General features: G+C 41.5%; 1 protein-coding gene and 1 long non-coding RNA gene across 4 annotated transcripts in view; one reads left to right on the top strand and one right to left on the bottom strand.

The window, feature by feature from the left end:
- The window catches only part of SNAP25 (synaptosome associated protein 25), an 83,815-nt gene extending 77,161 nt beyond the window's left edge, over positions 1-6,654 (bottom strand). Inside the window, exon 1 of one of the 3 annotated variants that reach the window (XM_005214074.4) lies at positions 6,498-6,654. The gene's annotated coding sequence lies outside the window, so the exon portion shown is untranslated. 3 annotated transcript variants of the gene reach the window in all.
- The window catches only part of LOC132346869 (uncharacterized), a 149,497-nt gene continuing 132,832 nt past the window's right edge, over positions 5,857-22,521 (top strand). The window contains exon 1 of the long non-coding RNA XR_009496829.1: positions 5,857-6,227. This is a non-coding gene — a long non-coding RNA (uncharacterized lncRNA). The remainder of the gene's footprint in view (positions 6,228-22,521) is intronic.

Genomic DNA, 22,521 nt, shown 5'->3' with positions numbered 1-22,521 from the left:
AAAAGCTTCTCTCTCCCCTTTTCTAAGAGGTAGGAGAAGAAAGAAGAATGAGGATATAGCAGCTAATAAATTGCTTTAAATCAGACAGAAGACACGATCAAAAGGGGGTTTAGAAATAAAATTTTAAAAACAGTTAGTTGGGTTGAAAGAAGAATTATAAAAAGTTTAGGCAGGTTGAAAAAAACAGTCTGTGCCAGACAGCAATAAATCTGATTGAGGAGGGGAGATCCCCCAAAGCAGTGATGACTCAGATTAGGCCTTTGAGAAAAAAGTCAAGGTTTCTTAAGTCTGACCAGAAAGGCCTCAGAAAGATGATGTCAAAGAAATTATTGAGGGGGAAAAAAGAGAGAGAAACACTGAGGAGCAGAGGAGCGGTGGATATAATTAATCTCACATTGAGAGAGGCAGTCAGGTCAGTTACTGAAGCAGTATTAGGCAGTAACCTCTGAGACCACCAGGTAAACTGGCTCAGACTCACCCACCTAGACTTTTCACCACTGATTTCATTAACTTCATTAATATGGTAAGGATATTGGAAAACATTCATTCAATTCTGTCATTCAGTAGATGAAGAAATTGAGTTCCACGTGGAACTCAGTTCCACCATTCAATAGTGGTTGAATGATTCATTTAAAGAAATTCATGTTGATGTATGGCAAAACCAATACAATATTATAAAGTAAAAAAAAAAAAAATAATAAATTAAAAAAAAAAATCTACCAAAAAAAAAAAAGAAAAGAAAAAGCAGTTGCTTCGGATCTAAATCCAGATCTCCTGGCTCCTGATCAGCAAGCATCCTTGCCATCATGCTCTGCCATCAAACTGAAAGGGGAAAGATACTGCAAACAAACAAACAAAAAATCATGTATATTCTGTGCTCTATTTGGCCAACATGAAAAATGTAGATGATGCAAGAGGTCGCAGAGTGTATAGCTTAGACTCTGAAATCACACAGACTGCATTTAAACCCTGGCTCTGCTCTGTAATGTTAGGCAAGTTATTTAGCCTTTCTTTGCCTCAGTTTCCTCTTCTGTAAAATGGAAACAATAATGGTACCCTGATTACAGGACTGTTACGAGGATTCAGTGAGCTAGCACAGGTAAAAGCTTTTAGAATTAGAGGTTCACTCTTCTCCCCCACAGACCTATTCTGATTAGTCACTGCTTTGGGTATTTCTGTTCTCAGATTTATGGCTTATTAAATGTTACTAATATCATATATGAACTGACTACGGTTTGCATCATTTATTTAGACATTAGAAACTGCTTGGATTTTATATTGGGTGAAGTGCTTTGAGATCCTTGTGAAGAAAATTATGTAGAAACAAGTAGCTATTATCATTACAGCAATGAAAGTAATTCTGAAGAGTTCAAAGTGCAGACAGCATTCTCTGGAAATTTCTCTGAAGCCTCTTTCCTTTTGTAAGATTACTTTTAAAAAACTTTCTCCACTCACCATGTTCTGTTTCCTCAGTGCTCTGTTCTATCTCCTCCCTTCTACTTAATAACTTGGAAGGCCCTCTGCACTCAGTTTAATAACCATCAGTCTGACCTTCTAAAGCATCAAACGTCACTATCTGCAATTTCGCCCCAGGGAGTCAACTTGGAAATCAACATGTTATCCTAAGGATGTCTCTCCTGCCAGTGTTTTGGTGAAGAACAGATGAGAATAGTCCCTTGACACTTCTGAGCAAGAATTGAAATAGCAACAAGATCTATATCTGCAACTGCCATTTATTTTTCCACATGAAGCCAGGGACTATTTCAGTTTCAGCAGTTACATTAGAATTTGGAATTGTGAAGCTCTGCTGTGAGAGTAGCAACCACAAGATTAAAAACAAAATGGGTATAGCTCAGACCTCAAGCAAGCCCTGGAGTGACAGTAATCAGCAAAATTCAGCTAGGATGCTAGGATGGTAGGGAAAGAAATATGATATACTGCCCACTTTACCTCAGTTTTTCAAACTTTTATCATAGCATCTTTTATTCCTTCCTTTCTTTTTTCTCCAGTTTTGGCCACTGGGAACTGGTTGTATGTGTCATGCTGCCTGAAACATGAATAGAAAGCCTGGCCTCTTTCCCCATCTATCCAGTTAGTGTATTTGACAATGCAGAATACTCATAGAGAGTCCACAAGAGTGTTCCACATGATTATTATTCAAGTGTACCTTCTGGATACCTCTCATCCCCAGATTTCTGACCCGATTCTCGACCTTCTTGGTAGACACTCATCTTGAATAATTTGTTCCAGTCAATAATTAAAATTTGAAACTTACAATTAACTTCTGGGTAGGACTTAGAAGCCCATGTGTATACTGCAGGATGATCTTTCTTAAAATTTATTATTTTTTGAGATATCTGGCTTCTTTTATTTTTTTTATTGGAGGAAAACTGCTTTACAGTATTATGTTGGCTTCTGCTGTACAACAGTGCAAATCGGCCATCATTACACATATTTCCCCTCCCCTCCTCCCATCCCACCACTCTAGGCCATCCCAGAGCACCAGGCAGGCTCCCTGCGTGACACAGCCACTTCCGGGCTATCCATTTTACACATGGTAGTGTATATATGCCAATGCTCCTCTCTCCATTTGTCCCACTCTCTGCTTCTCCTACAAGTCCATTCTCTATATCTGAGTCTCCGTTCCCTCCATGCAGGGTGATCTTAACAGATGACTAAATGAGGACTGGTTATTATTTTTTTAATTTATCATCCTTTATGATAACACTTTGCCACTGTCTATTTATGAGAGAATGCAAATTTAATTCCATTCGGTCAACAGCAATTCCAAAATGCTAAAAAAAGACATGGCTACTTTGTACATCAGCTTCTGCTCAGAAATCATCTTCAAAGGATAAAGCACTAATTCCTCAGTGTAGCATTCAAGGCCTTTCATAGACGGCTCTAACTCACTGTTCTAGCATATTCCCCTTTACAAGCCTCCCACTCCACCCAAATAGATGGGCATTTTTAGGGTCTGCTGAGCATAACTTGAGTTTGTTTAACTTGTAGTTCTACCTGTGCTGTAACTTTTACTTGGCAGACTTCCCCCCACCTCTCTCCAACCTCCAAAAGCCAGCTTAGGTTCTGTTTCTTCTCTCAGACCATTCTAGTCCACTGAAATATTGCCCTAAGAATTTTCATTCCTTACTTTTGGTCACATTGACTTAGCAAATAATTATATACTCCCTCATGATTTTCCTTCTACTGTTTTATTGTATTTTCTTTCTGGTATTATTTACAAATGTTTGTTGTTTATTGTTTTCATTAAGAATACTAGATGTTAAACTTATTGAGGTCAAAAACCATATAAGCATGAGATTTTATATCTTCAGTGGGGTTCATTTATGTATCTGGTGCTCACTGATTGATCAATATCTTTCAATCAGGTTTGTCTCTGCTGACAAGGGATGACATTGCAGAAATGTATCTAGCACTGAGGCTGAAAAAACCAATTTTCTTCCCTTTATAGAGCTGTAAATCAGTTCCATGACGTGAGAAAAAGTTTATTCATAGTGCATCATATAAAAAGCAGATTCATCTATTTTTAATCCTTCATATCTTCTTTCCCAACTTCTCTCTCAAATTATCTCTCATTTCTCCTAATCACTGACACCTACATGATCTGCTGAAGGCTGCCTGCTACAAGAAGAGGTGCTACTGGCAGACACCTCAGTCTTCTGGTTGATGGTCAAGACTTAAGACTTTAGAAGTGTCTTTATATAATCTAATTCAGGGGCAGTTGGTACTGTGTTTGTGCATGTGTGGTCATGCATGTTTAACAAAGTGAAAATAAGACAGTGAATTCTTGGCAGATTTTACCATGGAGCGGTTAATAAGATTGCAAACTGTTTCACGTTCTGAATGCCAAGGTGGTAAAGCAGAAAATTCCAGCGAGCAAACAGGCAGGTACCATCAGAAGGTCTGTGTTGATGTTTCCTGGCAAGTCTTTACATCCATCTGCTTCTGCCTCTTCTCACTGTGTTGCCCTGGATTTTTTAAATTTAAAACTTAAGATAGGAAATATCTTGATTTTTTTCCCCTGAAGCTTATCCATAATGTAAATGCTAAAATTCATGTTTCAATTACATTTCTGTTTAACTTCTCAGTAAGCCATTAGCTCCATAATTGTGCACATCAACACTTCCTCCCAGATCTGTGCCCTTTGCCAGCTTCACTGCAGTCCTCTACCTCTGCCCCACCGTCCCAGTCTTCCACTAGCAAACAAACCCAGCAGTAATTACTAATGACCAAGCACGTAATTCCGGAAGCGTTGAGCTTTTTCATTTGTCGCAACTACGCAGAGAGCTGTCTGGACATGCAGCATGGAGTCAAAGCATTTTTAAAGACTCCTAGCCATCTTGTCTCCCCTCCTCCCATCACTAAAACACAGTTGTTTATTTCATCTGTAGACTGCAGAGTTATAAAATTCATCTATGTAGTTACATACACTTAAATAATAATTTTACATTTGTATCCAACAACAGTTGAATATATACTTACATGGAACCACATAGTTATCCATAAAAAACTGTAAAACAGTAGTAAATAAATAGCCAGGAATGAAAAGTACTTTCTCTATATGGATAGGGCATTTGAGCACCTCCAGCATATAAATGACTGGACTTAATGACTAACTAGCCCCAATATAAGATCTTATTTTAAGACTTTTCAAGGGATCATGCTAACGTTTATTTAATGTGTGGTATCTACATTCTTACACATGATGCTGTTACTCTTATTTAACAACTACTCAGTGAGCATAGTTTTGTTCCTGGTCATTTTATATTGATTTTTGTCCATACCAATGGCTGGAAATATCCCTGTAACAATTTTTGTTCACTCAGAGGCTCAAAATGTCAGAATAGAAAATAATCAAAGTACTTATCACTGCCTCAGCAAAATCCCGCAGTGCTGGAAAGGAAATCACAGATCTTTAGGTCAGAGTCCAGTTTCAGTCTAACACCATGGTCCTTCCATCTGCATCACATTGAAGGACACAGTTGGATTCTCCTGAGGAAAACCAGTCTTAATATTGTCAAAATCAGAAAATTATCCTGAGATAACCAATGTCCATAGGAAACACTTCCTCTCATTCTGAAACCACGGCCAAAGAGGTTAAATCTATACCCTGCAAGACCCATAATATGTCTTAGAGATGTATTTTTATGGGTATGTGCTTCTGTTCATGCCTAATCACAAAGATAAAGGAGAGGAAGAGGGATTCACTATTGAAGTTGATTTTGCTTAGTTCAACTACCCCCATATTTTTTATCAAATAGATACATGTCAAAAGATATAACACTCCTATAAACAGATCGTGTTGCATATACCCTATCCATGACCACCTAGGATCTGTAGACAGATCTATTTTGTGTCAATAAATAAATAAATAAAACCCCTGATTGCCTACTGGAAGATAAGTACAGATCTTAAAAAATGTGTTTGTTTTCTACCTTAAAAAGGCGGGGGTAAGGAGAGGGAGAGGGTAACACAGAAAATTTCCATAAGTAGACTTTTTTCTGAAGCTATGCAGGAGCTAAGGATGGGAACTGGTTAATTGCCTGCAGAGGGGTCCGGTAGGAAGGATTTATTTTTTCCTTTTAACCTACTATGCCTGCTCTATTAGGGATATCCGAGAGATCGGAGTCTCAGAGAAGCAGTTTGGCCTGAAACCTCTAGCCCTGGCCAGGCGTCTCTGCCGCAGGTAAATGCAGCGCTGTGGCAGGACCGCTATCCGCGGTGCTGAAAGGTCGCGGGCGCCAACGCAGTCCCCTGGTGTTGCTGTCCAGGGTGCTGAGAGCGGGCCGCCGCAGTCCCGGAGGCGAGCCCGAGCCCCCGCCCCCGCCCCCGCCAGTCTTCCGCAGAGCCCTCCCACCCAGCACTACCCGCCCGCCTTCCGCCAGCCTGCTGTTGACGTGGAGCAGGCGGCATAAATCAAGTCTGTGGGGCATGGAGGCTGCTGTGGCGGCTGCAGCTCAGCTTGCCCGGGGCGGGAACTCCCCTTTCTTTCGCCTCCCAGCGCCCACACCCTGCCTTCTACCTAATTCTTCCCTGGATAATACCTCCCTAACGACAGCAGTCATGATAATAAGGTCAGAACGACAGGGTTGGTTTGTTTTGATCTACAGAAGGGGAAAAAAAAACAAAAAACAGCAGCCTAAACATCTCTGAAAACTGCATCGCAAAATGGAAGAGACAGAGGGTCCCACTACTGTTTCAAAAGAGTAAGTTATTCCGTACGTATTCTTGCGCTTCCACCCCATCGCTCCATCTGCACTATCCCCTTTCACCCCTTCCCCAAGCAGCTCACCTCGAAAATACTTTATAAAGCCCTAGGCGGGAGTCTAGCCGGACGCGTACACACGGAATACCGCACCCTGGGTGCACAAATTCTTGTATTTACCCAAGCTCACTTGGTCTGCCCAGCTGTGGTCCCTTATGGGTATGCAGCCAGCCAGTGCCAGAACCACGACCTGGGGAGGGGGTCTCCTTACCTTGGCTTCTCCAGAGGGTGGTGTTCGCCCGGCCCCTGCAGGTTCCAAGTGTGGAGGAGCCGCGGAGCAGGGAGGGAAGGAAAGACAGCACCTGACCTCCCCGAGGTTTTGTCTTCAATGCAACGTGAGCTCTGCCCTCATCAAAGATGGCCGTCCCTTTTGACGTCAGCAGCTTTTAATAGCCATCTCCTGGAGGGGCGGGGAGGAAGTGTGTTGAGGGGAGGGCGGGGGGAGGACGCGGGCGGGGGTGGGAGGGGAGGAGCCGCGAGGTACTGAGCGCTTGACTCAGCTCCCAGCTCGCTTTACTGCAAAGCTTTGTATTTTAGTTTTTTATAAACACCCGAACGGGACTATTCTTATGATTCCACTTTAACACCCAGGCACAGGCAAATTCATTTATCTTGCGACTGGTCTTCTGATATTGTTTTGTTTGTATAGGTGTGTGTCCGTATGTATATGTGTCATATACATGGACTATATGCGATTATATATATACAAAAAATTTCCCCTGCTGAGTTGAGTCTTTGGTTGAGTCATGAAACGGAAGGGGAAGGCAGAGGAGGAGTAAGAGGGTGGGGGATTTCAGCTGCAATTTGCTTTTTGTAAAAAAGCTGGTCCGAAGGGGCATCCCTGTCAACCCCCACCAGCTCCATATATGGTCTGGTGGGTTGCTATTTTTATGAGTGATTTCTTCATTTTATCAAAGTAGCATCGAGGGCTTGGAGTTCGCATTAATGTGGTCAGTTGTGGAGAGAGACTAGTACACGTTATTTTAAAGTACGTCAGAGCAATCATCACAGGGATTTCAAAGGAGTTGGGGGAAAGGGTAGGGAATAGTAGGTAGTTAACCCAACCAGCGTGGGTATGCTGAGTTCAAGGCTTGGAGTTGAGAGTTGTTTGAGGAGGGCAAAATAGATGACGCTGTTTGGGGTTGAATTTGCAATCGGAGCCTAGGGTTTTATGTTGAACTTCTTAGGAAGAGTCCACAGAGGCGCTGTACATTCCTTATAGGATTGACTAAGCTTCTGGGGAGCCGGTAGTATGTGAACAGCTACAGGTTCAAGGATGCTGGGACGCTACAAAATTCTGCTGGTTCATTCAGTTGCGCAAACCCTGGGTACCAGACGAGGCTGACCTTCCGATGCTCAAAACAAGAGGTGGGCGAGAGAAGCTAGTAGTGCTGGTCATAGGAGAGATTAAAAAGAATAATCATAAAGCAATAATGTTGTCCTTTGTTGTGTGCTTTAGGCGCCAAGAAGGGGAGGGGCGGTGGAGGGCGCATATGCAAATAGTCCCGCGGTGGCAGCCTCTCGGATGATTCATAGGTGTTGGGGAGGCTGTTGCGGGACTCTCCGCGGGGAGGGCAAGCTGGGGAGCGCGTGGGAGGGGGGACCTCGGTTGAGGAACTGTTTGTACTTTTCCGGGAAGAATGAGATTAGAAGTCGTGCCTCGCAGTGTTAAAATTTGATGGCCCCTTTTAGGTGATGGAAAATCCTTGTCTGGGGGTTGGATGGGGGACAACGTATAACTTACACCCCCAGCCCCCGCAACACACAACCCGGCTCTGAGGCATGAGAGCCAGCTTAGGTTTTTAATGCACAAGGAGAGCGAGAGAGAGAATGAATCCCAGAAACAAAGAAGAGAAGCAGAGTTGTAAAGGGAACATTTATACCGAATAGAACTGTAAGAATTCAATAAGCAATACCTTTAATTGAAATAAGTGGATGTTATTGTCTCTTTAAAGACTTCTTGACCAAAGGGTATTTTGAAATATTAATGTTTTCAGTAATAATTAACAAATAGTGTTTGGGTTTTTATTAAAGCTGGATTCTGAAAACAGGACGTGTTGCTGAAATGTGTTTACTTCATTAAACATTTAAGATTCTTATACAGTTAAGAAGAAGAGAATCTGCCTGGTCCTCAGATACTTGACAATGAAACTCCTAGTTACAACTGTCACCTTCATTCTAGAGCAAGCTGGAATGGGCTGGGAGAAGTGAAGGCAAATGCACTGATGTCACAGCAAAACACTTTATGATCACAATTTTTTTCCTCTAAATGTGACTTTTTTTAGCCCATAAAAGTTGAGGGGTTGGGGAGCCTGCAGTGGGAAGAAACGGAATATGTGTATGGCCCTCAGTCTGAAAGTCATTCAGGCAGAAAGTTTTGTGCAGGAATGGAGGAGGTAGGGGATTTTCCAGATTAAAAAATAGTAAAACTGAAAAAGTACCTACGTCAGTGATGAAGGCGCATCCTGTGGGCGACAGCTCTGTGGCAGTCACAGGGGAGGACTGGCTTGGTATTCTGAATTTTCAACTGCTGATGCCCCACATTGATATCTTTAAAAATTACACAGTATAGAAGAGAGTCAGACTGATTCAAAGCATCACAGAAAATACCTCAAGCTCTACAGGATTATGCTGAGTGAAGGCAGCATTTCTCATTCTCTTGTGCTTCTGTTAAAAATGATGCTATTTGAAATGTTCTTCATTTTGTTCTGAGAAAAGAATAAATTTGGAAAACATAGACATTGGGTAAATATAAGTCTATTCAGGAAAACCAGACATCTCTAAATGCATTTTAATATGATAATGAGATTTCCCCACCTAGGGTTTTCTCCTTGCTTGATTTAAAAAAAAAATCCACAGTCATCCTTGCCAGTAGGGAACCAGCATATTTATGTTATTCAGGATCCATAAAGGCCTAAGCCATACAGAGAAGGAAAGTGATAGGAAATTTGCTCTGAAATGATTCAGCTGCCTGTGAGTTATTTCTACAAAGATCCAACATGTAGAGTAACGAATGCTTAGGAACTCATTTGATGAGTAATGAGAAAATTACCTGCTCTGCTGGATGGATATTTACACTATGCTAATTTAGTCTCTGAAAGCTTTTTCTGGTACACCATGCGCCAAAGTGTTCTGGTTTGCAGTAACTCCAGATGTAAGGTATTTAGTTTATATCTCCCAGGTAAGGTACAAGATACAAACTTCCCTGGTGGCTCAGATGGTTAAATGTCTGCCTGCAATGTGGGAGACCTGGTTTGATTGCTGGGTCGGGAAGATCCCCTGGAGAAGGAAATGGCAACCCACTCCAGTACTCTTGCTTGGAAAATTCCATGGACAGAGGAGCCTGGTGGGCTACAGTCCATGGAGTCGAAAAGAGTCAGACACGACTGAGCGACTTCATTCTCACTGTCTCTCACAAAGAATAATTATAAAAAAGTTTTTATAACATGTTATAAGTCAGTTTGCAAGTAGTTTAGAACTAGCCCAGCTCAGAACCCTCTTCTCCAAGATCATACCCATGAACAATATTTCAAAATATCGTGAGTGCACAAGAATATACAATTTGACAGATCAACCGTTTTAATTCCTTGGTTTCCTTTCCATGTGGCTTACTTGCCGCTTTCTTCATACATTTTTCCAGCTCTGACCCCAACCCCCGCCCCATTTATAGACAGTGACTTAATAGTAGCTGGGGAAAACGTAATATTCTAAATCTAAACTCATTGTTCCCTGAAACCTCTGAGGCAGAGAGGTAGACGGAGGACTAAAAGATACTGGTTTCTGTTTCTGGGTTGCTGTGTTGGAAAAAAAAAGACTGCACCTCAAATTTTCAAATAACACCTCATTCCTTACTAAGAACAACATTGTAGGATGGAAAGAGAAGTACTTACCAGACAAATGCTGAGTGCTTCCAAACTCCTAGTCCTTAAGGCATCAAAATTATAAGGTCTCTTTTGTACATGAATGCATCCTAGGACTCTCTCCTATACTGAGATATGAAGGTGGTCAAGCAGGGAGGAAGAACCCTGTGACAGGGACAAAAGGAAGGAGAAGATAGTAGCTGAAATTAGCAAACTTTCAAAGGGTTATTTGAAAGTGATCACAATATTCCTTTAGTAAGTCTTTCAAGAGTTTTATTAGGTCTGTAACCTCTCTGTACCTTGGTCCTCTCATAGGTAAAATGGGGACAAAAATTATAACCAACTCAAAAGGAAATTGTGAAGTAATGATAAAGTAAATCTCTCAATTTGATGAGACTTTAAACTTTTCCTTTAAGTAGTGACATAACTCTGCTTTAATATGAAAGGTTGATTTTTTTATTAGCTGCTAATGAAATATGTATCTATTAACAACTCTGGTTTCTTCACCTGAATTGGTTCATTCATTTACTCAACATTTATCTGCTATATGCTTGACACTGGAATATATTGGGATTTTAGTAAAACAGAGTGGGGAATTGAGGAGTAGAGAGATTAAGTAACCTAACCATAGCTAATAAATGAGACAGTGGGAATTTGTGCTTTAGTATAGACTGGAATCACTGTGCTTTAGTACAGACTCTGCCAGCCCCATTGAACTTACTCCATCTGTATCTCTTCAGAGAAACAGAACCAATAGATAATGAATATATATAGAGAGAGACATACATTCTCTCTCCCCCATACTACCCTCCCCCTTCTTGTTCTCTAGTATGTGTGTGTATATGTATGTGTATATGTATGTGTGTGTGTATATATACATATATATATATAGGCAAAGACATTTACTATAAGGATTTGGCTCACATGATGATAGAGGTTGATGAGTCTCAAGACCTGCAGGGTGAGTCAAGAAGCTGGAGATCAAAGACACCAAGCCAATGATGGTGTAGGTCTAGACCAAAAGCCAGCAGGCTCAAGATTCATGGAAAACCATTGTTTCAGTTTGAATCTGAAGACAAGGAAAAGCCAGTGTCCCAGTTTAAAAGAAGCCAGGCAAGAGGAATTCTGTTACTTGGGGGAGAATCAGCCTTTTTGTTCTACTCAGGGCTTTAGCTGATTGGATGAGGCCCACCACGTTAGGGAGGGCAATCTGCTTCATCAGTCTATTGATTTAAATGTTAATTTCATCCAAAGACACTCTCAGAGAAATGTTTGACCAGATATCTGGGTACCCTGTGGCTCAGTCAAGTTGACAGACAAAATTAGCCCCCATACCCCCCCCTTTTCAGGTAACATCAACATATTATGACTTGTGTATTACTAATTTCTTTAGCAGCTTTATGGTTCCATCTGCTAATGGGCTTTCCAGGTGGCACTAGTGGTAAAGAACCCATGTGCCAATGCAGGAGACCTAAGAGACACCAGTTCTATCCATAGGTTTTGGAAGATTCCCTGGAGGAGGGCATGGCAACCCACTCTAGTATTCTTGTCTGGAGAATCCCACGGACATAGGAGCCTAGAGGACTACAGTCCATAGTGTCACAAAGAGTTGGACATGACTGAAGCGACTTAGCATGCAAGCATGCTGCTAATGGGATGAGTCTATGGATCACTGACCATAAGTTTGGTTGGGCTGAATTTCAAGACAATATCTAGGCTGGCAAGATGATTACTTTCGATAAGCAGAAGAAATACAGTCCAAATAAAAGAATGCCAAGTTCAATCAAGGAGGGAATTCAGAGATCAATACCTAATAAGGAGCATAAATAAAAATTAGGTCAGAAGAAACACTCAAAATATATTTGAGAGAGTCAGCCAGAAGTCAGAACAGAATATCAATATCAATGTCAGCTACTGTTTTTGAGGGGATGATGTGAGATCTTCAATAAGAATTGATTCCAAGAGCCAGGGACTCTGGCAGTGAAAATCAGGTGGGGATGGATTGGTTTGAATAATTCAGGATATGGCTGGGATGGAGCAAGGCTATCTGGGGTCATTCTGTTAGTGTTGGCCATGAACAGCAGTGCAGTTCTGCTAGCTAACAGGTACCAGGCTGGGCAAGGCACTCTAATATCTCAGCAGATAGCATCAGTGACCTCTTGCTCATATCCAGTGGACTGCCCTTCTTTTTAACCTCTGACTTCACTTGACGGTTTGTGCAACTCATTCCATTTCTTAAAGTGCTCTACCATGCACTCTCTCCTGTCTCTACCTTCTCTGTTGACTGCTCATTCTCCACAGCGTTTGGTTTGAAGTAGTAAAATTGTGGTGCCCTGCACGTTAAGCTGGACATTTCCCTGAGCCCTGGACAAGCCCTCTAGGAGCTCCATATCCCCATGGAACATGTCCTGACTCTCCATCATGAAAACTTTAATACTCTAAGCCAAAGAGAAGAATATTGAACTGTTCACATTTGTACAAATTGTAAAGCACTGTCACACATGTGATCTCTTTTTATTTCCACAATTCTCTAAAGTATGGGCTTCCCTGATTGCTCAGGTGATAAAGGATCCACCTGCAATGCAGGACACTGTTTTGATTCCTGGGTTGGGAAGATCCCCTGGAAGAGGAGATGGCAACCAATTCCAGTATTCTTGCCTGGAGAATTCCATGGCCAGAGGAACCTGGTGAGCTACCGTTCATGGGGTCACAAAGAGTCAGACACAACTAACACTTTCACTTTATATTCCAAGTCCCACCTTCTCTCATGATCTTCAGAAACATATTCCTAGCTTCTTACTGAATACTCTTTCATCTGAAGAATCAAAGGCATTTCAAACTGAAGATATTTATGCATCAATTGATTTCTCCCACCCTCTTCCTCTTAAATCCTTTTTATAAAACTCTTTTCTTTAAAGAGGATAAAGGAGGTATTTATCTGGTCTAGCATTACATCTGATGCATATTCCTATTCAGTTCAGTTCAGTCGCTCAGTAGTGTCTGATTCTGTGACCCCATGTAGCACGAAGGCCTCGCTGTCCATCACCAACTCCCGGAGTTCACTCAAACTCACGTCCATTGAGTCGGTGATGCCATCCAGCCTTCTCATCCTCTGTTGTCCCCCTCTCCTCCTGCCCCCAATCCCTCCCAGCATCAGAGTCTTTTCCAATGAGTCAACTCTTCGCATGAGGTGGCCAAAGTACTGGAGTTTCACCTTTAGCATCATTCCTTCCAAAGAACACCCAGGACTGATCTCCTTTAGAATGGACTGGGTGGATCTCCTTGCAGTCCAAGGGACTCTCAAGAGTCTTCTCCAACACCACAGTTCAAAAGCATCATTCTTTGGTGCTCAGCTTTCTTCACAGTCCAACTTTCACATCCATACATGACCACTGGAAAAACCATAGCCTTGATTAGACGGAACTTTGTTGGCAAAGTAATGTCTCTGCTTTTCAATATGCTATTTAGGGTGGTCATAACTTTCCTTCCAAGGAGCAAGCATCTTTTAATTTCATGGCTGCACTCACCATCTGCAGTGATTTTGGAGCCCCCCAAAAATAAAGTCTGACACTGTTTCCACTGTTTCCCCATCTATTTGCCATGAAGTGATGGGACCAGATGCCATGATCTTAGTTTTCTGAATGTTGAGTTTAAGCCAACTTTTTCACTCTCCACTTTCACTTTCATCAAGAGGCTTTTTAATTCCTCTTCACTTTTTGCCATAAGGCTGGTGTCATCTGCATATCTGAGGTTATTGATATTTCTTCCGGCATTCTTGATTCCAGCTTGTGCTTCTTCCAGCCCAGCATTTCTCATGATGTACTCTGCATATAAGTTAAATAAGCAGGGTGACAATATACATCCTTGATGTACTCCTTTTCCTATTTGGAACCAGTCTGTTGTTCCATGTCCAGTTCTAACTGTTGCTTCCTGACCTGCATATAGGTTTCTCAAGAGGCAGATCAGGTGGTCTGGTATTCCCATCTCTTTCAGCATTTTCCACAGTTGATTGTGATCCACACAGTCAAAGGCTTTGGCATAGTCAATAAAGCAGAAATAGATGTTTTTCTGGAACTCTCTTGCTTTTTCTATGATCCAGCGGATGTTGGCAATTTGATCTCTGGTTCCTCTGCCTTTTCTAAAACCAGCTTGAACATCTGGAAGTTCATGGTTCATGTATTACTGAAGCCTGGCTTGGAGAATTTTGAGCATTACTTTACTAGTGTGTGAGATGAGTGCAATTGTGTGGTAGTTTGAGCATTCTTTGGCATTGCCTTTCTTTGGGATTGGAATGAAAACTGACCTTTTCCAGTCCTGTGGCCACTGCTGAGTTTTCCACATTTGCTGGCATATTGAGTGCAGCACTTCCACAGCATCATCTTTCAGGATTTGAAATAGCTCAACTGGAATTCCATCACCTCCACTAGCTTTGTTCATAGTGATGCTTTCTGAGGCCCACTTGACTTCACATTCCAGGATGTCTGGCTCTAGGTGAGTGATCACACCATCGTGATTATCTGTGTCGTGAAGCTCTTTTTTGTACAGTTCTTCTGTGTATTCTTGCCCCCTCTTCTTAATATCTTCTGCTTCTGTCAGGCCCATACCATTTCTGTCCTTTATCGAGCCCATCTTTGCATGAAATATTCCCTTGGTATCTCTAATTTTCTTGAAGAGATCTCTAGTCTTTCCCATTCTGTTGTTTTCCTCTATTTCTTTGCATTGATCGCTGAAGAAGGCTTTCTTATCTCTTCTTGCTATTCTTTGGAACTCTGCATTCAATGCTTATATCTTTCCTTTTCTCCTTTGCTTTTCACTTCTCTTCTTTTCACAGCTATTTGTAAGGCCTCCCCAGACAGCCGTTTTGCTTTTTTGCATTTCTTTCCTATGGGAATGGTCTTGATCCTTGTCTCCTGTACAATGTCACGAACCTCCATCCATAGTTCATCAGGCACTCTATCCGATCTAGTCCCTTAAATCTATTTCTCACTTCCACTGTATAATCATAAGGGATTTGATTTAGGTCATACCTGAATGGTCTAGTGGTTTTCCCTACTTTCTTCAATTTAAGTCTGAATTTGGCAATAAGGAGTTCATGATCTGAGCCACAGTCAGTTCCCAGTCTTGTTTTTGCTGGCTGTATAGAGCTTCTCCACCTTTGGCTGCAAAGAATATAATCAATCTGATTTCGGTGTTGACCATCTGGTGATGTCCATGTATAGAGTCTTCTCTTGTGTTGTTGGAAGAGGGTGTTTGCTATGACCAGTGTGTTCTCTTGGCAAAACTCTATTAGTGATTTACAATTATTGAGTACTTAGCTATTAGGCATTATGATGTGTGCTTTACATGTATGATAGCTTAAGGTGAACAGTGTTGGATTTGTGATCTCTGAAGAAGATTTAGCTTCGGGAACAGGGACCAGGCTTGATCACTGAAGAGCTTTTGTGTAGCAGAGCTTTATTAAGGTATGAAAGGGGACAGAGAATGCTTCTTACACAGACATCAGAAGGGGGATGGAGAGTGCCCCCCTCACTAGTCTAAACAAGGGAGTTCTATATTTTTTAAATTAGTTATTAAATAAATCAAAAGAATGTCTCAAGGTTGTCAAGATCTGAGGAGACCCACTGTCATAATTTACATTTTAAGATAACAGGATTAGCCAGAATGTTTTCAGAAAGGAGAAACTGTCCTCAAGCAGGATGTTGTTATATAATCCTTAGTACAGAGTTTAAACTGAGTTGTTTGTTGTGTAATCATCAGTTCCAGGCTTAAAGAAAGAAATGTTTTATGTTAGTAAGACTAAGGAATGTAGAGAGAGAGAGAGAGAAAATAAAAAAGAAGATGTTTGTCCTTTCCTCCTCCTTGAGAATTCCAGAGCCTTTTCTCCTTCTTGAGGGCTCTGGACCCCTTTCTCCTCCTTGGGGACCCTGGACTTCTTATCAATCTCCCTAAGAATTGACTCTCTCATTCTCCTGTTTTCTTTTAGGAGTATTATGTTGCCAAGAGAAAGGGGCATCATTTTCATTCCATAAGTACTTCCTGGTGTTGAGAGGCATTGTCCCTAAATTTGTTGAGGCAGCATATTCTCCTAACCCTCATATTGAGGGCCTCTGATCCAGGAGCCCCAAGTAATAGTTGGAGGAGATTGTGGCACTTCTAGGATCCTGGACAACCATTTGTAACTTAAAAGCCTTCAGACAGTTAGAAACAAACCCCATGTACAGTTACAGATGTAAGGCAAAACAGTCATTAAACCAAGTTAAAATATAATCAAAATTAAAAATCACATTATTTCCATAGTTACATCACTCCATCTTAGGATTGTTAGATGTCATCAGATCAAGAAGAGGCGTCACATATGATTGTTGTTGGTGAAGGTATTCTCAGAGTTGAAGAAAGTCCTTTTCTTGAAACGGAGAAACCCACCATGGGAAGCCTTCAGTTGATGAGGAGGTTGATAAGCTGAAAGCTCAGTCACATAATTAATTCTAAGACTTCAGGATCTATGACAATATCTGTGCACAAAAACAGTCTGCCATTGAGACAGTCCCTTCTTCTTAGGGGGAGTTCGAGCCCTCATTAAAGCTATGGGTCAAACTTTAAACCAACTGTCTTGTGTTTCCTGAGTTAGCTTATACAGATGCCTTTTAATAATGTCATCAGCCTTTTCAACTTTTTCTGAAGATTGGGGTCCCCAGGAACAGTGTGATATTCTATTCCTCGAGCTTTTGACACTCCTTGAGTTACAGCAGCTTTAAAGATGGAGTATTGTTGTTCTGAACTTTAGAGTTTAAGATCCCACTTACATCATGAGAAGTCAGTACAGTAATATTTTGCCCACTCATTAACCTCAGGCTTTAGTGGATACTGCTTTTGATGTGAAAATAGGTGAGGGTTATTGAGCTTAATGATGACCGGAACAGCATTTTATGCTCAACCGATAGTTTTTCCATCAGCCCACACTCTAGGATTTACATTTTGTTCAATTAATGGGAAAGAAAGAGCAGGCTCCATATTCATGAAAACAGAGGCCTAGACCTTGTTCAGTATATCTCTCCCCAGAAGGGGTGAGGGAAACTCCAGCACAAATAGAAACTCATGAGAAAATAGCACAGAGTCCCAGTTGCAGCTTAAAGGATGACTGAAATAATAACCCTTGGCTCATACAGAGAATCCCATTACAGTAGTGGATCAGGAGGAAAGCAGGCCAGGGGCTTCAGTGAGCACAGAGAAAGTTGCCCCAGTGTCCAAAAGGAAATTGACTGGATTGGCCCCCCACCGTTACTAACACCTGGGGTTCCTCAGATTTTATTAGAACAGGGGCTTGTGTGGGGACCCCTGAGCACCTTCAGTCCTGATTGTCCTGAGAGTCCAAGCCCTGGGACCTAGGCCTCAGATGGCCGTCTCTTCTCCAGTGTGGTCCTTTACAGACTGGACATGGGGCTGGGAGTGGCTTCGATGCCTGAGGGCAATCTCGCTTGAGGTGCCCCTCCTTTCCACGAAATAACAGGCCTGTCCCTTTTCACCTGGGTCCCTCTGGGTATTTTGCTCTTCAGGCTGATTCTTAGCAGTTTTCTCAATCATCACTAGAGCCTGGGCCTTTTCTTTGGTTTGTCCTCCTCATATTCTCTACTGTAATATATTGTCCGAGCCTGCTGTAACAGTTTTTCTAAAGACTGATTTGGTCCGAACACCTGTTTTGGTAACTTACAGCAGATATCTGGCGCTGACTGAGTGAGAAATTTGAAATCAATGTCAGTAAACTTGTGGAGAGCCTCCTATAGTCTATCTAAGAATTTGCCAGCAGTTTCCTTCTCTCCCTGTTCTATGTCAGCCAAGTTAGGATAGTGTAAAGTCTTAGTGTGTGTTTGCTTAAGTCCTTTAAGAATACATCCAGCAAAGCCGTTCTGTTATTGGAACCGCTTGGCTCCCAGTAGGAAGGAGGTCTATTTCCCCTTGTTTCACATTCAAACCATTCATCTCCAAAAGTAGTAGCTTCCCCCAAAACTCAAGTTTTTGAGTCAGGAATCAGTGTCTGTCCCAAGACATGTGTTACATCTCTCCAAGTAGCGTCATAAAGTAAACTTAGTCCTATAAAACCTTCCATGTACCTTTTGGATCCTCTAAATAGTCTCAACCACAATTGGGACTTTGAATTTCTACCTAGACTGAGGCAACCCCTCCTGGAAGGGTGCCCTGATTCTCATCCTGTTCAGTTGGGAATCCCAGTTACAGGGGCAAAGTAAGAGGGCAGGAGGGAGCTGAAAGTTTCACACCCAAATCTGCACCCTTAGGACACAAGTCTGGCATGTCTCACAGAGAGATAGAGCAACACATATGGCACTTTTACCCATTCCCCTTGTTTTCTACAGAATTGATCTAATTGTGAAACAGTAGTATTATTGAGACCCTTCAGCAGCAGGTTAGTGTTCCCCATCTTCCAAAAGATACTTGGCAATTCAGCATCACAGAAGAAGATCAGGAGTGTCTTTTTTAAACTCTGGGGGTTAAACTTATCCCAGTTTTTAAAATGCTTTTTAAAAGAGTGGTTATAGAACTGTTAGCTCCCATCTATAAGAGGGAAAAAAGCAGCACCCACAGCTGTGGCTTCTTTCCACCAGAGGCATCCCTCCCTGCTCTAGATGGGGGTATAGAAAGACTCTCCACTGAAGGTTTCCTTCCCTGGTTGGACTTGGTCTGTCCCTTACTGATGCAGGTGCCTTACTCATCCCTGTTGGTTCTGCCACTGAGGCCGGGTGGAGATGCACCAGGGTTATACCTGATGGCATCCCAGATTGATGTCCATTTCCTCACCATTAAGAACTTTGTCTGATTTTCGCCCCCTTTCCTCTGGTGCCACCCAGGATGGAGCAGAGTAGCTTTGTGGAATGCTTCCCAAGCTAGGACTCTTAGGGGAAGCATCCATGTTCCACGTGCCTATGCACATTCCTGAGTACAGTCCTGACTGCAGTAGAAGCAGTGAGTCAGTGCCACATTAGTATATGTGACAGTGAAAGGGCCGGCCAGCGAGGAAAAAGAGATTTTTGTCCTCAAGCTACTAAGACCAATCATTTCAGTTCATTTCCACGGATTCCACAGAAAGAATATTTAGGGAGTTGAGATAGAAGTCATCAGAGAGCCTCCTCTGGTCTGCTAAGAGCTAGCACTACCAAAGGAAGAAACACTTTTCACTTCCAATCTGACCAAGTCCTGCACTTCTGGATCTGTGTCCTCCACATAGATAGGAGGCACAGCCATGATAAAGACTCACTTTCAGGTTGTTGGCCCCTGAGGCAGGCACCCGTGAGAGTGACCTCTAGCCTGTGAGACATTCCTGGAGCTAGAGCTCTGTCTAGTTCCCACGCATGCTGCTGGAGTTAGAGCTCCACCACGCCCCAAATGTACTCCTAGTGACTTTCTAGCAAAGTTTGCCTATCTAGCAAGGCTAAGCACTTCCATCCATGGGGTCTAAGTAGAAGTACACAATAACAGAATGGATCACAAGTCTATGATTCGACAGATTATGTTAGTAGTTCTAATTCCCCACGCAATTACAAAGTGGTCAAAGAGACCAGGAAAAGGTGACTGAGAAAGGAAAGTTCGTTCTACATGCTTTGCCTATCTCTGGCTGCTCCCCTCGCAGGGATGTTGGTTGTCTCTTGGCATTGGCAGGTCGATATAAACCTCCAACAAGGTTCCCCTTTCTGGGGCTACCTTCAGTCATTACAAAGCACTGCGAAACTGCAGAGCAGGGCTCATCACTTGCTTCACACAGGGCGTGTCATTCATTCACACAAGAAGCAGAAAACGTGTATACTGGGAAAGCAGAGAGGGTAGAGTCCTTAGTGTTCTTATCTTCTCCTGAAGATGCTGGACAGCTCCCAAGATGGTAGCTTATGGTGAACAGTGTCGGATTCATGATCTCCGAAGAAGATGATTTAGCTTTGGGAACAGGGACCAGACTTGATCACTCAAGAGCTTTTGTATAGCACAGTTTTTTTTAAAGTGACAGAGAAAACTTCTGACATAGACATCAGAAGGGAGATGGAGAATGCCCTCCTCACCAGTCTAAGCAAGGGAGTTCTATACATTTTTAATTAGTTATTGCAATAAATCGAAAGAATGTCTCAAGGTTGTAAAGATCTTAGGAGACCCACTGTCATAATTTACATTTTAAGCTAACAGGATTAGCCAGAATGTTTTCAGAAAGGAGAAAGTGTCCTCAAGCAGGATACACTGTTGTGATACAATCCAATCCTTAGTAAAGTGTTTAAACTGAGTTGTTTGTTGTGTAATCATCAGTTTAGGTCTTAAAGAAAAAAACGTTTTATGTGACTAAGACTAAGGAATGTAGAGAGACAAAGACGGAAAAAAAAAAAAGTTTGTTCTTTCCTCCTTCTTGAGAATTCCAGACCCCTATCTCTGCTTTGAGAGTCCCAGACCCTTTCTCCTCCTCAGGGACCCCAGACTTCTTATCAACCTGCCTAGGAACTGACTCTCTCATGTATAAGTGCATTAAATCCTCACAGCAACCCCATGGGAATACAGTTATTGGCCCATTTCAGATGTAGAAACTGAACTGAGGCAAATAAGTGACATGGCTAGAAACTGGCTTAGCTGAGACTTGCCCTGTTGACAATACAGGCATGCTTCTCACCCCTGCATTATAACTCTGCTTCATAAAGATCTTGTGCTAGAGTGCTTCTTAAGCTTTGGTAGTCAGTGGCCTTGGGGAGGAGCTTGAAATTCTATCACGCCCCCAAGTAGTGTCATTGCTGCTGATCCATGGATGACATTTCGAATAGTAAGACTCTGATTAGTTTGGCCAAGTGGTAGTCCAACTTGTACTTGAACACCTGTGGTTGTACAGGACTCACTACCATTTCAGAAAGGCAAGCCTTTTCATACACAGATGGCTCTAATCACTGTGAGACTTCCCCTTTTGCATTTTCTTCCTCAGAGTGGCCAAAATCTGGCTTTCTTGAGGCAACACAGTAGAGACTCACAAACCAAACGGCCTGTGCTTATACCCTGGCTCTACTCTCAACTGTGTGACTTTAGACAAGTTATTCAGCTGTTTTTTCTCAGCTTCCCCCTTTTAAAAATTAAAGTATAATTGACCCACACTACTATGTTAGTTCTAACCACATAATATAGTGATTCAGTATTTCTATACATTAAGCAATGATCATCATGACAAGTCTAATAACCATCTATCACCAAAGTTACTACAATATTATTGACTGTATTCCTCATGTTATACATTTATTTTGTATTATAATCCCCATGACTCATTTATTTTGAAACTGGAACTTTGTACCTCTTAATCTCCTTCACCCACTTCCTTCTGACAACCACCTGTTTGTTGTCTGTATCTATAAATTTGTTTCTGTTTTATTATGTTTGTTCATTTCTTTTGTTTTTAGATTCCTCATATAAGTGAAATCATACAGTATTTGTCTTTCTATAATTTATTTCACATGGCAAAATGCCCTCCAGGTCTAGCCATGTTGGTGCAAATGATAAGATTTTATTTTTAAATGGCTGAGTAATAGTCTATTGTTTATATGTACAAAATATTAATATATGTGTATATTATACCTTCTTCATTCATTTATCCATCAATGGACATACTTTGGTTGCTTCCATATCTTGGTTTTTGTAAATAATGCTACTATGAACATAGGGATGCATATATCTTTTCAAATTATTGCTTTTATTTTATTCAGGAAAATATCCAAGAGTGGAATTGATGGGTTGTATGGTAGTTTTATTTTTATTTTTTTGAGGAAATGCCATACTGTTTTCCATAGTTGCTTTACCAATTTGCATTTTCATCAACAGAAAAGTAGGGTTCCCTTTTTTCCCACATCTTTGCCAATATTGCTATTCATTGTCTTTTTGATAATAACTATTCTATGTTTGAGAGGTGTGAGAGGATATCTCTGTGGTTTTGATCTGCTTTTCCCTGATGGTTAGTGATGTTGAACATTTTTTCATGTGCCTGTTGGTCATCTCTATGTCTTCTTTAGAAACATGTTTATTCAAGTCCTCTGCCCATTTTTAGTTGCATTGTTTGTTTTTTGATGTTGAGTTGTATTACTTTTTAAAAATATATTTTGGATATTTACCCCTTATCAGATATGTCATATTATACAAATATCTTCTCCCTTTCAGTAGACTCCCGTTTTGTTTTGTTGATGGTTTCCTTTGCTATGCAAAAATAGTTTAGTTTAATGTAGTTCCATTTGTTTATTTTTGCTTTTGTTGCCCTTGCATAAGGAGACATACCTCCAAAAATATTGCTGAGACAAAAGAGCGTACTTACGTGCTTAATTAACAATATCACAAGATGTCTTGTTCACTAAAGTAATACTC

This window comes from Bos taurus, chromosome 13, assembly GCF_002263795.3.
Source record: "Bos taurus isolate L1 Dominette 01449 registration number 42190680 breed Hereford chromosome 13, ARS-UCD2.0, whole genome shotgun sequence".
NCBI classification, from domain to species: Eukaryota; Metazoa; Chordata; class Mammalia; order Artiodactyla; family Bovidae; genus Bos; species Bos taurus.
This window is presented reverse-complemented; position numbering and strand designations above follow the sequence as displayed.